Genomic DNA, 15,022 nt, shown 5'->3' with positions numbered 1-15,022 from the left:
AATACTAAACTTAAGACAGCTCTAGGACCACCTAACAAAATTTAAAAGAGTGACCTGAAAGAATCAAACTGTTTCTAAGTACCTTAACCATATCTCTGAACAACGTATAGTAATATTTGTAGGAATAAGTAGTATCCAGCCTTAATTAAACAAGATAAAATTTAAAGCATACGGAATCCAACAGAAAGCTACTGGGCTTACAGAGAAGCAGGGCATACCAATAATAATAATAATAATAAAGAGAAAACTTAGTCAATGGGCAGACCCAGAAATTATAAAAATGATAGTAGATACGGATGATAGAAACAGTAGATAAGAACATTAAAATGCTATTATATCTATATTTCAAATGTTCAAGAAGCTAGAAGAATTATTGAATATGTTACATATAGAGGCATGAAAAAGACATTTACAACCAGCCTATATAAAACAGTTAGAGATGAAAATGACATTGTCTAAGATAAAAACAAATTGAATGGGATTAATGGCAGGTTAAACAATTCAGGATAAAAGATTAGTGAAGTTGAAGATGTTGCAATAATCAAAACTGTCCAAAATGAAGCAGGGAGAGGAAAAATGACTGAAAACTAAAAAGGAAAAGAGCATCACTAAACTGTGGGACAACTTAAGTGGCCAAAACATATGTAATTGGAGTCTCCAAAAGAGAGAAGGGGCAGGAAAAAATTTGAAGAAGTAATGACTGAAAAATTTCAAATTTGATAAAAATTACAAACTTACAGACCCAAGAATTTCAGCAAATATTCTAGCACAAGAAACATGCAGAAAATTAAACCAAAACCCTCATTAATGAAACTGCTTAAAACCAGTGGTAAAGAGAAAATCTGAAAGAAAGGAAGAAAAAGACCCATTATTCACAGAGGAATAAAGGTAAAGATGAAGGCTGATTTATTGTCCGAGACAAAGCAAGTAAGAAGACTGTGGAATTAGATCTTTAAAGTACTGAAAGAAAACTGTCCACCTAGAATTCTTTACTCTGCAAAAATATGTCTCATAGACAAAGGCAAATAAAGACTTTGTTAGACATACAAAGCTAAAATAATTCATCAATAGCCTACACAGCAATAAATATTTAAGAAACTTCTTCATGCAGAAGAAAAATGATAACAGTTGGTAAACTGGATTTATGCAAAGAATGAAGAGCACTGACTATACTAACTATAAGTAAGCACATTTTTCTCATTATGTAAATGTTTTTCAAAGATAATTGAAACCTTAAGGTAAAAATGATATGAATGTATGGTGGGGTTTTATATTTAGAAGCAAAATGCATGACAACTGCATGACAACATTTGTACAAAGACCATGTCTAAGGGTAATAGAAATATGTCATTGTAAGTTTCTTATATTAATACTTTACATGAAGTATAGTAGTCCCCCTTATCTTCAAGGGATACATTCTAAGACACCCAGTGGATGTTTGAAACTGTGGATAGTACCAAATCTTACATATGTTGTGTTTTTTCCTCTACACACATACCTATGATAAAATTTAATTTATAAATTAGGCAGAGTAAGAAATTAACAATAATAAAATAGAGCAATTATAACAATATACTGTCATAAAAGTTATATGAGTATGGCCTCACTCTCTCAAAATATTTTGTTTTACTATACTCACCTCTTTTCTGACTGTCATTGACTGCTGGTAACTGAAGCCAAAGAAAATAAAATTGCAGATATGAGCAGGACTACTGTAGTAAAATATCACCTGAAAATAGACTGTGAAAAGTTAAGGTATATACTATAAAACCTAAAGCAGCCGGTAGAAATGTAAACAAAGACTCATAGCTAATAAACCGACAAAGGAGACAGAATGGAATTTTTGGAAAATATTCAAATTATTTCAAAAGAAGATAGAAAAAGAAGAGGGAAGAGAATGAAGAACAGAAGAGGCAAATAGAAAAATTAGCAAGAAAGTGGATTCAGAGCCAAGCATATCAATATTTTAATTAAGGGTAAATCATCTATAAACCTCCATTGAAAGGCAGAGATTGTCAGGTTGGATTTAAAAGAACCACTATATGTTTTTTAAGATAATCTAAATAAGAAAGACAAGAATATATGACAAGTAAAAGGATGGGAAAATACATAATATGCTAACACTAACCAAAAGGGAGATAGAGACACTATATTAAAATCAGACAAAATAGATTTCAGAATAAAAAATATCAGCAGGGGAAAAGAGAGCAATTTCATAATGATAAAGTGTCCAATTATCAGGAGAACATTACAACATTAAAAATGTATGCTTCTAATAACAGAGGTTCAAAATACCTGAAGCAAAATGATATAGAATTGTAAAAGATTAGAGCATCCCTTTATCAACAATTGACGGAACAAGTAAGCAAAAAAATCAGAAAATATATAGAAGACTTGAATACTGTAAACCAACCTCACCTAATTAATATTATAAAATGTTCTACTCAACAAGAGCAAATACACATTCTTTTCAAATGCATACCAACCACTTACCAAGATAAACTATATTCTGGGTCATAAGACAATTCTCAATAAATGTAAAAGGATTTACGTGAGGCGAAATATATTCCCTAAGTATAGAATTAAGGTAGAAATCAAAAACAAAAAGATATGTGGAATACTTCTATCTATTTGGAAACTAAAGCACAAAATTTTAAATAACCCAAGGGTCAGTGAAAAAATCAAAAGGGCTATTAAAATTATTTTAAACTGAATAAAAATTAAAACATAGCATATCAAAATCTCTGGGATGCAGTGAAGCAATACTTAGTTTAAAAAGTATTCCCCTAAACACATATTAGAGAAGAAAAGTTTCAAATCAATGACTTCAGATTCCACATTAAGAAACTAGAAAAAGAAGAGCATATGAAACCCAATGTAAGCAGAACAAAAAAATAATAATATTGGAGTAAAATAAGTAAAAACAAAAGATGGTTCTTTGAAAAGATCAGTATAATTCATAAATCTCTATACAAGCTAATCTGATAAAATATAAAAGATATGAATTATCAATATAATGAATGAAATAGATAATATCTATCAATTCTATAGAAATAACCAATAAGAAAATATTATGAAACTTTGTTTTAATAAATTCAGTGAGTTAAATGAAATAGTGAAATTCTTTGAAAGATAAAAATTGCCAACACTCACACAAGAAACAAATAGCCTGAATGCCCTATATCTATTTTTTAAAAATCAAATTTTTAGTTTAAAAATTCCCATGAATAACAACAAAAATGAACAAACAAATAAACAAAACCAATTCCAGGCCTGGGTGACTTCACCATGGAATTTCACCAAACATTTAAAGAAGAAATAATATCAACTTTACACAAACTCTTAGATTAAATTGAAGAGGAGAGAATATTTCCCAATTTATTCTATGAGGCTAGCATTATTTCAATACCAAAATCAGACAAAAACATTTCAAGAAAAGTAGATTACAAATCAATTACCCTTCACAAACATAAACGTAAAAATTTTAACAAAATTTTAGCAAATCTAATCCAAAAAGATATAAAATGGATTAATACAAAATGGGGTTTATCCCAGAAATTTAAGGTTTTCTTTACATTAGAAAATCAATGTAATTCATTATACATATATTTTTGAAATGGAGTCTCACTCTTGTCACCCAAGCTGGGGTGTAGTGGCGCAATCTCAGCTCACTGCAACTTCTGCCTCCTGGGTTCAAACAGTTCTCCTGCCTCAGCCTCCCGAGTAGCTGGGATTACAGGCACATGCCACCATGCCCGGCTAATTTTTGTATTTTTAGTAGAGCTGGGGTTTCGCCATGTTAGCCAGGCTGGTCTCGAACTCCTGACCTCAGGAGATCTACCTGCCTTGGCCTCCCAAAGTGCTGGGATTACAGGTGTGAGCCACCACACCCAGCCATAATTCATTACATTAAGAGATAGAAAGATAGACACATCAATCAATCGATTGCTCAACAGATAAAACAGATCACTAAATAGATTTATGTGTATATATATATATTTAGTGTATCTATTTTCCTGTATCTATTGAGATGTTTATATAAATATATATAGAGATAAATATATATCTATATAGATATCTATAGATATATATCTATATAGATAAATATATTTATATATAGATAATATATATCTATATGTATTTATATAAACATCTCAATAGATACAGGAAAAGTATTTCACATAATCCAACATCCATTCCAACTAAAAACTCTTAATAAAGAAGGAATAAAAAGGAACTTCCTCAATCTGATAAAGGGCATCTATGTTCAACCCACAGCTAACATCATACTTAATGGTAAAAGACTAAATTATTTATTCCTAAAACCAGAAAAAAGGCAAGCATTTATGTTTTTACCATTTACTTTAAACATCCTACTGGAGGTTCCCAGAGAGTGGAATTAAGGCAAGAAAAAGAAATAGAAGTCAAACAGATTGGAAGGGAAGAATTAAAACTTTTTATTTACAGATAACATGACAGTCTACACAGAAAAATCATAAAAAGTCTACCAAAAAGCTACTGTAACATATAAACTAAGTTTAAAAGTTGCTGGATATATGATCCATGTGCAAACATCATTATATTTTTATACACTGGCAATGAATAATCAAAAATTGAAATTTAAAGAATACCATATACCAAAGCATAAAAATATTTAGGGAAAAATAGCCAACAAATATGCAAATTGTACTCTGAAAGTTACAAAACATGTTCAGATAAATTAAATGAGACATAAATAAATGGCAAGATATGGTGTTTTCATAAAACAGGCTCAATATCATTAAGAGATTCAGTCTTCCCAAGCTGACCCATAAATTCAATGCATTCAAATCAAAATTTTAGCCCACATTTGGTAGAAAGGTACAAGGTAATTTTAACATTCATATGTAAATGTAAATTCCCTGGAATAGCCAAAATGTTTTAGAAAAGGAATTTACAAAAGAAAGAACAAAGTTGAAAGCACAAAGAGTTGTGCTACCTGACTTTAAGATTTATAATAAAGTTATAGTAATTAAGAGAGTATGGTATTTGCAATGTGGTATACAAAAAGATCAGATACAAAATTTTAAAAAGAATTTCATTCATATGGCCAAACTGCTCTTCAGAAAGGTTCTCAAGTTTTATTTCTACCAATAGATTGCATAAAGAAAATACTCTTGCCTGTGTATAATTTTAAATATATACATTTGATAGACAAAAATTTGGTAGGCTTATGTTTGTATTAATTTGCTTTGCTCTAATTACAAATGACATAAAAAATTTTTGTCCATGCTCATCAGTCACTTACATTTCTCCTTTTGTGAATTGCCATATTTTAACTGTTGCCTATTAGTTGCTATCGAGTTTTCAAACATTAAAAAACTAATGTAATTTGTATATCATAAAATGCACTCTTTAAGCATACAGTGCAGTGGTTTTTAGTACATTCCTCAAGTTGTGCAACCATTACCACTACCTGTTTCCAGAACATTTCCATCATCCCTAAAAGAAACTGTGTACCTATGAGCTGTTATTCCCTATTCCCTCCCCCACCAGGACTCCTGGCAACCACTAATCTACTTTCTGTCTCTATGGATGCCATTCTAAATGATTCTAAATGATTCAATGAATTCAATGATTTCAATGAATTTAATGATTCAATGAATATTCAATGAATATTCTAGATGATTCAATGAATCTATTCTAGATGATTCAACAAATCATCTAGAATAGGCAAATTCATAGAGACAGATGTATTGACTGATGTAAATTGAATCATATAATTTGTGGTCCTTTTATGCCTGGCTTCTTTCACTTAGCATAATGTTTTCAATGTTCATTCTGTAGCAAGTATCAGTACTTCATTCTTTTTATGTGTGAATACTATTCCATTCCATCTATATAGGTACCACATTTTATTTATCTGTTCATCAGTTGATGGACAATTGAGTTATTTCCACTTTTGGGCTTTAATGAATAATGCTGCTATTAACATCCATGCACAAGTTTTTGTATGAACATATTTTTTGAATTCTGGGCCTTATCTACCTAGCAATGGAATATGGTAACTATATGTTGAACTCTTTGAGAAACTGCCAAACTGTATTCCAAAGCACGGCACTGTTTTATGTTCATGCAACCGTGCATGAGGGTTCCAATTTCTCCACTCTCCACATCCTCACTGACACTTATTATTGTATGCCTTTTTCATTATAGCCATCCTAGTGGGTATGAAGTGATATCTCATTAGGGGTATAACTCGTATTTTCGTAATGACTAATGATGTTGACTGTCTCTTGATGTGCTAATTGGCCATTTGTACATCTCTTTGGGAGAAATGTCTATTCCGATCTTTTGTCCATTTTTTAATTGGGCTGTTTATTTTTTAATTGTTGAATTAGAATTTTTTATATATTCTGGATATATACTAGCATAAGATTTGCAAATATTTTTCTCTGAATCTTTTGGGATGTCTTTTTATTTTCTTGATATTGTCCTTTGAAGTACTAATGAGGCCTCATTTATTAATATCACTTTGGTTGCGTGGCTTTTGGTATCATATCTAGGAAACCACTGCTTAATCAAAGGTCATTAATATTTACACCTATGTTGTCTTCAAAAGTTTTATAGTTTTAGTTCTTATATTTAGTCTTCAATCTATTTTGAACAAATTTTTGTTTATGATGTGAGGTAGGGTCCAACTTCATTCTATGTCTGTGTCTGTCTACTTCTCCCAGCATCTCAGTTTTCCTCTGAGAAGTCTGCTGCCAGACATACTGGAGCTCCATTGTATGTTATTTTTTTCTTTTCTTTTCCTGCTTTGTAAGGAGTGTACTTTCCTCACTGAATTTTCTTGGTACTCTTGTCAGAAATCTGCTATCGATTTTTAAAAACTCTTTGCATATTAAAGATACTGCTTCTTTTTCTGTGGCATATGTTAAAAAATTTCCCTGTATTTTGATTTATAGTTTTTATGTCTAGAATTAATGAGAATTTATGAAACTAAATCTATCAGTGTTTTCTTTAATGAATTCTTCTGCCATTATTATTATAAGAAATCCACCTACAGTTCCCCTAGTAGTAGTTCATGAAAATAATATAAATAGCTACCAATTGTTCGTTACTTTCTATGGTGCTTTACATATATTATCTTGGCAGTATCTTGGCTACAAACACTATGAGGCAAATATTGTAAAAAATTCTATTTTATAATGGATAATGAAACTCAGGGCTTAAGTAATTTGCACAAGGTGCAGAACTGATACACAGTAAAAATCTTAATTGGAATTTAAATTCAGGTCCACTTGACCCCATAGTACAATCTCTAAAATAAGTGAAATGAATTTGAACTTCATCAGCATGGATATAGAAGGTTTCTCCAAAAATTTTCGAATACGGTATCTTATACATGATTCTCAATTCTATTTAAAGAGCAGCATCTCTTGATTAAGTAGAAGTATAATATTTTTAGCAGAGAATATGCTATTTTAAATTTTTTTAAAACTTGTTAAATATGTTTTTAATTCCCATTTAGTATATAAGATATTTAACATCAAATTCACTGTTGTGTGTAAATTATTAACCACTGGTGAAAAAAAGGTGCTAAGGCAGTAAAAAGTGAGCTTTGTCATTCAAAGAGTACATAAAAGGAAGAGGCTTTGAAAATGTAAATAGACAAACATAAAATATTAAATGCAGTGTACTTTACCATCAAACAACTATTGAAGGAGATTATTTTTCTCAAATGTGTCCAGAATGTTTGTTAAAACTATATAGTGACTCCACTTTGTTAGGGCAATGTACATAGTGGCTGCTCACTCTGAATGACGCCTTCCAGCAAAGGTGTCCTTAAGAAGGAAATGTACAGTTCAGATTGTACATCACCGCGGCCTAGGATGCTACCATTTTACTTCTAGCAGAAATCTTGCGGGCTAGTTAGAAAGCTGCTCTGCTACTGAGAGATCTTTAATCAAAAGGTATAAACGTTCCCCAGAGCATGAATATAATTATGTTAAGATCTAAACTCCACAGTCAATATACTATAAGGCATTTTATGTATGCTTACATGTTTTTCCAATTGTGTATCAGAGCCCAGATGATAAAAAAGGTTTTACCACCCATTCAGATCTAATTTTCCTGTCCTGTTCACCAATATGCCAAAAATTCAGATTTGTGATTCACGGGAACATTCTGCTACATAAATGAAATGTGTAAACAAATAAATACCTGATTTCTGATATACTGAATATTAAATCAATCATGTTCCATAGTTTCTGATAATAAGCTTAACAACCAATTATACTATTGATAACAATAGGAGCATGAAGCAAACAACACTTCTACTTTAACATTAAAAGCAGAGTACCAAAATGCTTCCTGCTGGTAAACTGAAACAATTGTTTTATTTGAAAACTACACCTTCACACCTGTAATCTCAGCACTGTGGGAGGCCAAGGTGCGTGGATCATGAGGTCAAGAGATGGAGACCATCCTGGCCAACATGGTGAAAACCCGTCTCTACTAAAAATACAAAAATTAGCTGGGCATGGTGGCTCATGCCTGTAGTCCCAGTTACTTGGGAGGCTGAGGCAGGAGAATCACTTTAACCCAGGAGGCGGAGGTTACAGTGAGCTGAGATTGCGCCACTGCACTCTAGCCTGGGTGACAGAGTGAGACTCCATCTCAAAAAAAAAAAAAAAAAAAAAAGACAACCACCACCACAACAAAAATTACATGTATCTACTCTGATACTGCATACAAATAAAGACTTTTCTTTTTAAAAGAGAAAAGAATGGATTTCCAATTATTGCCAATGTGTCATGCCTGAAGGACCCTTTTCCCACCCATCAGTTTGAGGTGACAGTTACTGGCTTGTAGCAATATCCATCACGATTCAAAATTTAGAATATTATTATGCAGAAGTCACATACAGTTCACCTCTCATCCTCACCATGGACACTGTCATCTGGTGCAGGCAAGGAGGAATAGAGAAAGGAGAAAATTTTGCAAAGGAGGAGAAAAATTTGCCAAGAATACATAGTAATATAAATTAAGGTCACATTTTGTTTTATACCAATTACAGTAAATTGATATTTTCCTTATGTTTATGTCTCAAACTCTCCTTTCAAACTTTTTTTTTTTTTTTTTTTTTTTTTTACTTTTAGGCAGCTAATGCACTACCATTCATAATGACTATTAGACTAAGCTAGGTTTCAATTTTTGCTATGATCTATCAGTTTAAGGGTGCAGATAGTCAACGATGGCACAAGGCTCCTCTCATTCTGCTCTCTGAAAATTAATTTGAAAGAGTAACCATATGTAATGAAATAAGGACACAGTAAAAGAGTGCAGATGATTAATGCCTTCTATTTTCAAAATAAAGTTTTTCAACTCTGCATTAACATTTATTTTCCTTATCTCTGGTGCACTAGCTATTAGTTTAATAAAAGGAGACCTTCCCAGTGACAAAGGACATTATCTTATTAATTTCTGTAATTCTGTTACACTATCACTCAAGAGGTTTACTTTCAAGTGATGTTAATATAAATGAGAGTTTTCCTTTTAGTCTTATAGTTCCAAGGCTCAAAGCCTGTATATGGGTTGTAAAGCTAATACTAGACTAATTGCAATGTGACTTGAGAGCTAGAATAGAACCATCTGCAAAATTTGGAACGATGTGACAAAAATAACAAAATTTTGCAGGAAAAACATAATGCTTTGCATTTAGAAATAGACGTCCCAAATATGGAAAAGCTATTAAACTTATTTCGTGTAGCTTCACAAGGCAAAACTGGACCAAGTGGGTGGAAGTCAAGAAATCAAATTTTGCACACTGTCAGGAAGAATTTCCTAATAAGTCATCTAAAAGTGAAATGAATTGCCCTGTGAAGTACACATTGCTTTCTGCTACCGCAGGTGTTTAGGCAGATCAACAAATATCTGCCTATTGTATTACACAGGGGATTTGAGAGTGGGTGGGTGTTTGGAACACATTTGGTCCTTTGATCTCTACAGTTTCAAATCTGACCTTTCAGCTCAGAATTTTGAAGGATGTAAAGATGGATAAAACAACTCATTAACAAAGACACTATAAATAAATAAAAGACATTTCAACAGTTGATTATATTCAACACATGAAAAAGTATATGAGGCGGGGCACGGTGGCTCACGCCAGTAATCCCAGCACTTTGGGAGGCCGAGGCGGGTGGATCACCTGAGGTCAGGAGATCAAGACCAGCCTGGCCAACATGGTGAAACCCCGTCTCTACTAAAAGTACAAAAAATTAGCCAGACGCAGTGGTCCCAGCTGCTTGGGAGGCTGAGGCAGGAGAATTGCTTGAACCCGGGAGACGGAGGTTGCGCTGAGCCGAGATCGCTCCACTGCTCTCCACCTTGGGCGACAGAGCGAGACTTCGACAAACACACACACACACACACACACACACACACACACACACACACACATCTATATGAAGTAATCGAGGTACGAATAAAATATTAAGAGAGAAATGAGAAAGAAGTGACTAATTCCAGCTAGTGGCACAATGCAAGGTTACCGGGAGGAAGTGTTACATGAATGATGCAAGCATGAGCCATGTTTCAGGTGGGAGGGATAATATGATAAGGGATTCCTGCTTGAGAGAAGTGTGTAAGCTCAGAATTAGAGGAGTAGAACTGCATAAATGTTTGGGAAGAGAAGTTAGATATCCTGAGAGATTTTAATGATTGAAATCTTTGTGATAAATTTGGCTTTTACTTTGGCCTGCCTTTCATGGCTTAAAAAAATAGATATAACATTGTCAAATATCCTGTATAAATTATAAACTTTTCAGTCATCATTTTTCTTTTTATAACTTAAAATTACATTAGATAGTGATAAAGATGGATATGAACATCTCAAACTGCTTCCAGAATTTTGGCTTGTTAGCAATAAGACTGTAGAGCATCTACAAAAGACTGCAGGAACTGAGTCCCCCCTAAAATTTATCTCAGCACAGCATCTTCAGGGAGCTAGGCACACTGATAATCCCTCTAGGCTTGAAGGGTTTGGTCTCTCAGAGAAAGCAGGCCATGAAGATAAGGGTTACTCAGAACATAGTCAAGCCAACCCACTGATTTTTGGCATTTCTTAAAGTGGAAAGAAAAGGAAATTTTCCAACTAGCTGATTTTCTTACTCGTTAGTCTGTCTAGTGTCTTTTGTTTCTGGAAGCTTTCAATATGCCCTCTTTTTTTTTCCCCAACAGTTTTCCTTTTTTTTTTTTGAGACAGTCTCGCCCTGTTGCCCAGGCTGGAGTGCAGTGGAGCAATTTCAACTCACTGGAGACTCCGCCTCAGCCTCCCAAATAGCTGGGACTACAGGCATGCACTACCACACTTGGCTAATTTTTGCATTTTTAGTAGAGATGGGGTTTTGTCATGTTGGCCAGGCTGGTCTTGAACTCTTGACCTCAAGAGATATGCATGCTTCAGCCTTTCAAAGTACTGGGATTACAGGTGTGAACCACCATATCTGGCCTCCAGCAGTTTTCTTATGCCATGCCTGGGTGTGGGTGTTTTACTTTTTGGTGTTTATCCTGTTGGGGCATTGCAGTGCTTCCTGAATCTGTGACTTGTTGGACAGCCACAGACATTATTCCTAAAATATTTTTTCTGCCCCATTTGTGTTTACTCCATCTGAGATGCCTATTTCTATATCTCACATGTCTTTTACTACCACTGCCCCCTGCTCCTGGAAGTTTCATTTTTCTCTCCAATTTTAGCCTGGTTACTTTTGTCAGACCTATTTTCGAGTTTACTAGTCATCTCCTCAATGTTTCTAAACTTTCCTAAACTCATGTACTGAGTTTTTTTTAGTCATTACATTGTTTTTAGTTCTAGGATTTCCATTTGAATGTTTTTTGGTAGTTTCCAGTTCTTTTTTAAAATTCTCTACTTTAATATCTAATTTCTGTGCTTGCTTGAGTAGCACACACACTAAAATTGGAATGATTAGCATGGCCCCTGCACAAGGATGACACACAAATTAGTAAAGTGTTCCATATTTTTCAGAGGTATTATCAGCATGATAGACCAAGCTGAGGGAAGAATCTCAGAACTTGAATACTGTCTCTCTGAAATAAGACAGTCAGACTTATGAGGACTTATAAAGAAAAAAGAATGAAGAAGAATGAACAAAACCTCCAAGAAGTATGAGATTATGTAAAAAAACTAAATCTACAAATCATTGGCATTCCTGAAAGGGATGGGGAGAAAGCCAACAACTTGGAAAGCAGATTTCAGGATATCATCCTAGAATCTAGCAGGAGTTCTCTGTATTTCCTGAACTTGACTGTTGGCCTCTCTGGCAAGTTTTGGGAAAGGCCCAGAGAGGCCGTAGTTGACTTCAGGAAATACAGAGAACCCCTGCAAGTTTCTACACAAAAAGAACATCCTAAAGACACATAATCATCAGATTTTTGAAGATTAAAATGAAAAAAAAAGAATGTTAAAGGCAACTAGAGAGAAAGGGCAGGTCACCTAGAAAAGGGAAGCCCATCATACTAACAGCAGACCTCTCAGCAGAAACCTTACAAGCCAGAAGAGACTGGGGGGCCTATATTCAACAGTCTCAAAAAAAAAAAAAACTTCAACCAAGAATTTTATGTCCAGCTGAACTAAGCTTCCTAAGTGAAGAAGAAATAAGATCTTTTTCAGATATGCAAATGTTTAGGGAGTTCGTTACCAGCAGACCTGTCTTACAAGAGATCTTGAAAGGAGCACTAAGTATGGCAAGGAAAGACTGCTACTAGTTAATACAAAAGCACACTTAAATATACAGGCAAGTGACACTATAAAGCAACCACACAAACAAGTCAGGATAATAACCAGCTAACAACATGACAGGATCAAATCCACATGTATCAATACAAACCTTGAATGTAAATGGGATAAATTTCTCACTTAAAAGGCACAGAGTGGCAAACTAGATTAAAAAGCAAGACTCAATGGTATGCTGCCTTCAAGAGAGATACCTCACACGTAATGACACTCATAAGCTCAAAATAAAGGGATGGAAGAAAATCTACTAAGCAAATGGAAAACAGAAAAAAGCAGGAGCTGCAATCCTAATTTTGGAACAACAGACTTTAAACTAACAAAGATCAGAAACTAACGAAGAAGGGCATTAAATAATAATAAGGTGTTCAATTCACCAAGAAGATCTGACTATCCTAAATTTATATGCACCCAACATAGGAGCACCCAGATTCATAAAGCAAATTCTTAGAGACCTGCAAAGAGACATAAGACTCCAACATAGTAATAGTGGGACAGTTCAACATTCCACTGACAGTATTAGACAGATCATCAAGGCAGAAAATTAACAAAGATATTTAGGACCTGAACTCAACATTGGAGCAAATGGATCTGATAGACCTCTACAGAACTGTCCATCTGAAAACAATAGAATATATATTTTTTTCTCATCAACAGATGGCACATTCTAAAACTCAGCCAATAATTAGACATAAAACAATGCTCAGCAAATGCAAAAGAAGCAAAATCATACCAAACACACTCTCAGATGATATTGCAATAAATAAAGAAGTCAAGACTAAGAAAATTGCTTGGCCAGGCGCAGTGGCTCACATCTGTAATCCCAGCACTTTGGGAGGCTGAGGCAGGTGGATTACCTGAGGTCAGGAGTTTGAGACCAGCCTGGCCAACATGGCAAAACCCTGTCTCTGCTAAAAATACAAAAATTAGCCGGGCATGGTGGCATGCACCTGTAATCCCAGCTACTCGGGAGGCTGAGGCAGGAGAATCACTTGAAACTGGGAGGCGGAGATTTCAGTGAGCCGAGATTGCACCATTACACTCCAGCCTGGGTGACAAGAGTGAAACGTTGCAAAAAAAAAAAAAAAGAAAAAGAAAAAAGAAAAAAGAAAGAAAAAAGAAAATTGCTCAAAACCATGCAATTACATGGAAATTAAACAACATGCTCATGAATGACTTTTGGGTAAATAATGCATACGGCAGAAATCATTAAGTTCTTTGAAACTAATGACAACAAAGACATAACATACCAGAATTTCTGGGACACAGCTAAGGCAGTGTTAAGAGGGAAAGTCATAGTACTAATTTCTCACATCAAAAAGTTAGAAAGATTTCAAATTAATGACTAACATCACAACTGAAAGAATTAGGGAAGCAAGAATAAATCAACCCCAAAGCTAGCAGAAGACAAAAAACAATCAAAATCAGAGCTAAATGGAAGGAAACTGAAACACAGAAAAACACTCAAAAGATAAACAAATCCAGGAGTTGGTTTTTTGAAAAAATTAATAAGATAGATAGACTGCTAACTAGGGTAATAAAGAAGAAAAGAGAGAATATCCAAATAAACATGATTAGAAATGACAAAGAGGATGTTACCACTGACCCCATAGAAATATTAATAAAAACAACCATCAGAAACTACTATGAACACCTCTATGCACACAAACTAGAAAACCTAGAAAAGATGGATAAATTTCTGGAAACATGCACCCTCCTAGAACTAAACCTGGAATAAACTGATTCCCTGAAAAAGACCAAAAATAAGCTCTAAAATTGAATCAGTAATAAATAGCCTACCAACCAAAAAAAAAAAAAAAAAAAAAGCCCAGGGCCAAATGAATTCACAGCGAAATTCCACCAGATGTACAAGAAAGAGCTTGTACCATTCCAAAAAATCAAGAAGGAGGGACTCCTCCCCAACTCATTCTATGAGGCCAGCATCATCGTGATACCAAAACATGACAGACACAACAACAACATCAAAAAACTTCAAGCCAATATCCTTGGTGAACATTGATGCAAAAATCCCTAACAAAATACTTGAAAACTGAATCTAGCAGCACATGAAAAGCTAATCCATCATGTTCAAGTAGGCTTTATACCCACGATTTAAGGCTGGTTCAACATACACAAATCAATAAATGTGATTCATCACATAAACAGAACTAAAGACAAAACCCATATGATTATCTCAATAGATGCAGAAAAGGCTTTCAATAAATTTCA

The 15,022-nt window shown here is 34.1% G+C and overlaps 1 protein-coding gene and 1 pseudogene across 1 annotated transcript in view; one reads left to right on the top strand and one right to left on the bottom strand.

Moving 5' to 3' along the window:
• HAPLN1 (hyaluronan and proteoglycan link protein 1) overlaps positions 1-15,022 on the bottom strand; it is an 83,910-nt gene that overhangs the window by 54,006 nt on the left and 14,882 nt on the right. The window lies entirely within an intron of this gene.
• Positions 11,930-12,025, top strand: LOC112209289 (U6 spliceosomal RNA; annotated as a pseudogene).

This window comes from Pan troglodytes, chromosome 4 (assembly GCF_028858775.2).
Source record: "Pan troglodytes isolate AG18354 chromosome 4, NHGRI_mPanTro3-v2.0_pri, whole genome shotgun sequence".
NCBI classification, from domain to species: domain Eukaryota; kingdom Metazoa; phylum Chordata; class Mammalia; order Primates; family Hominidae; genus Pan; species Pan troglodytes.
This window is presented reverse-complemented; position numbering and strand designations above follow the sequence as displayed.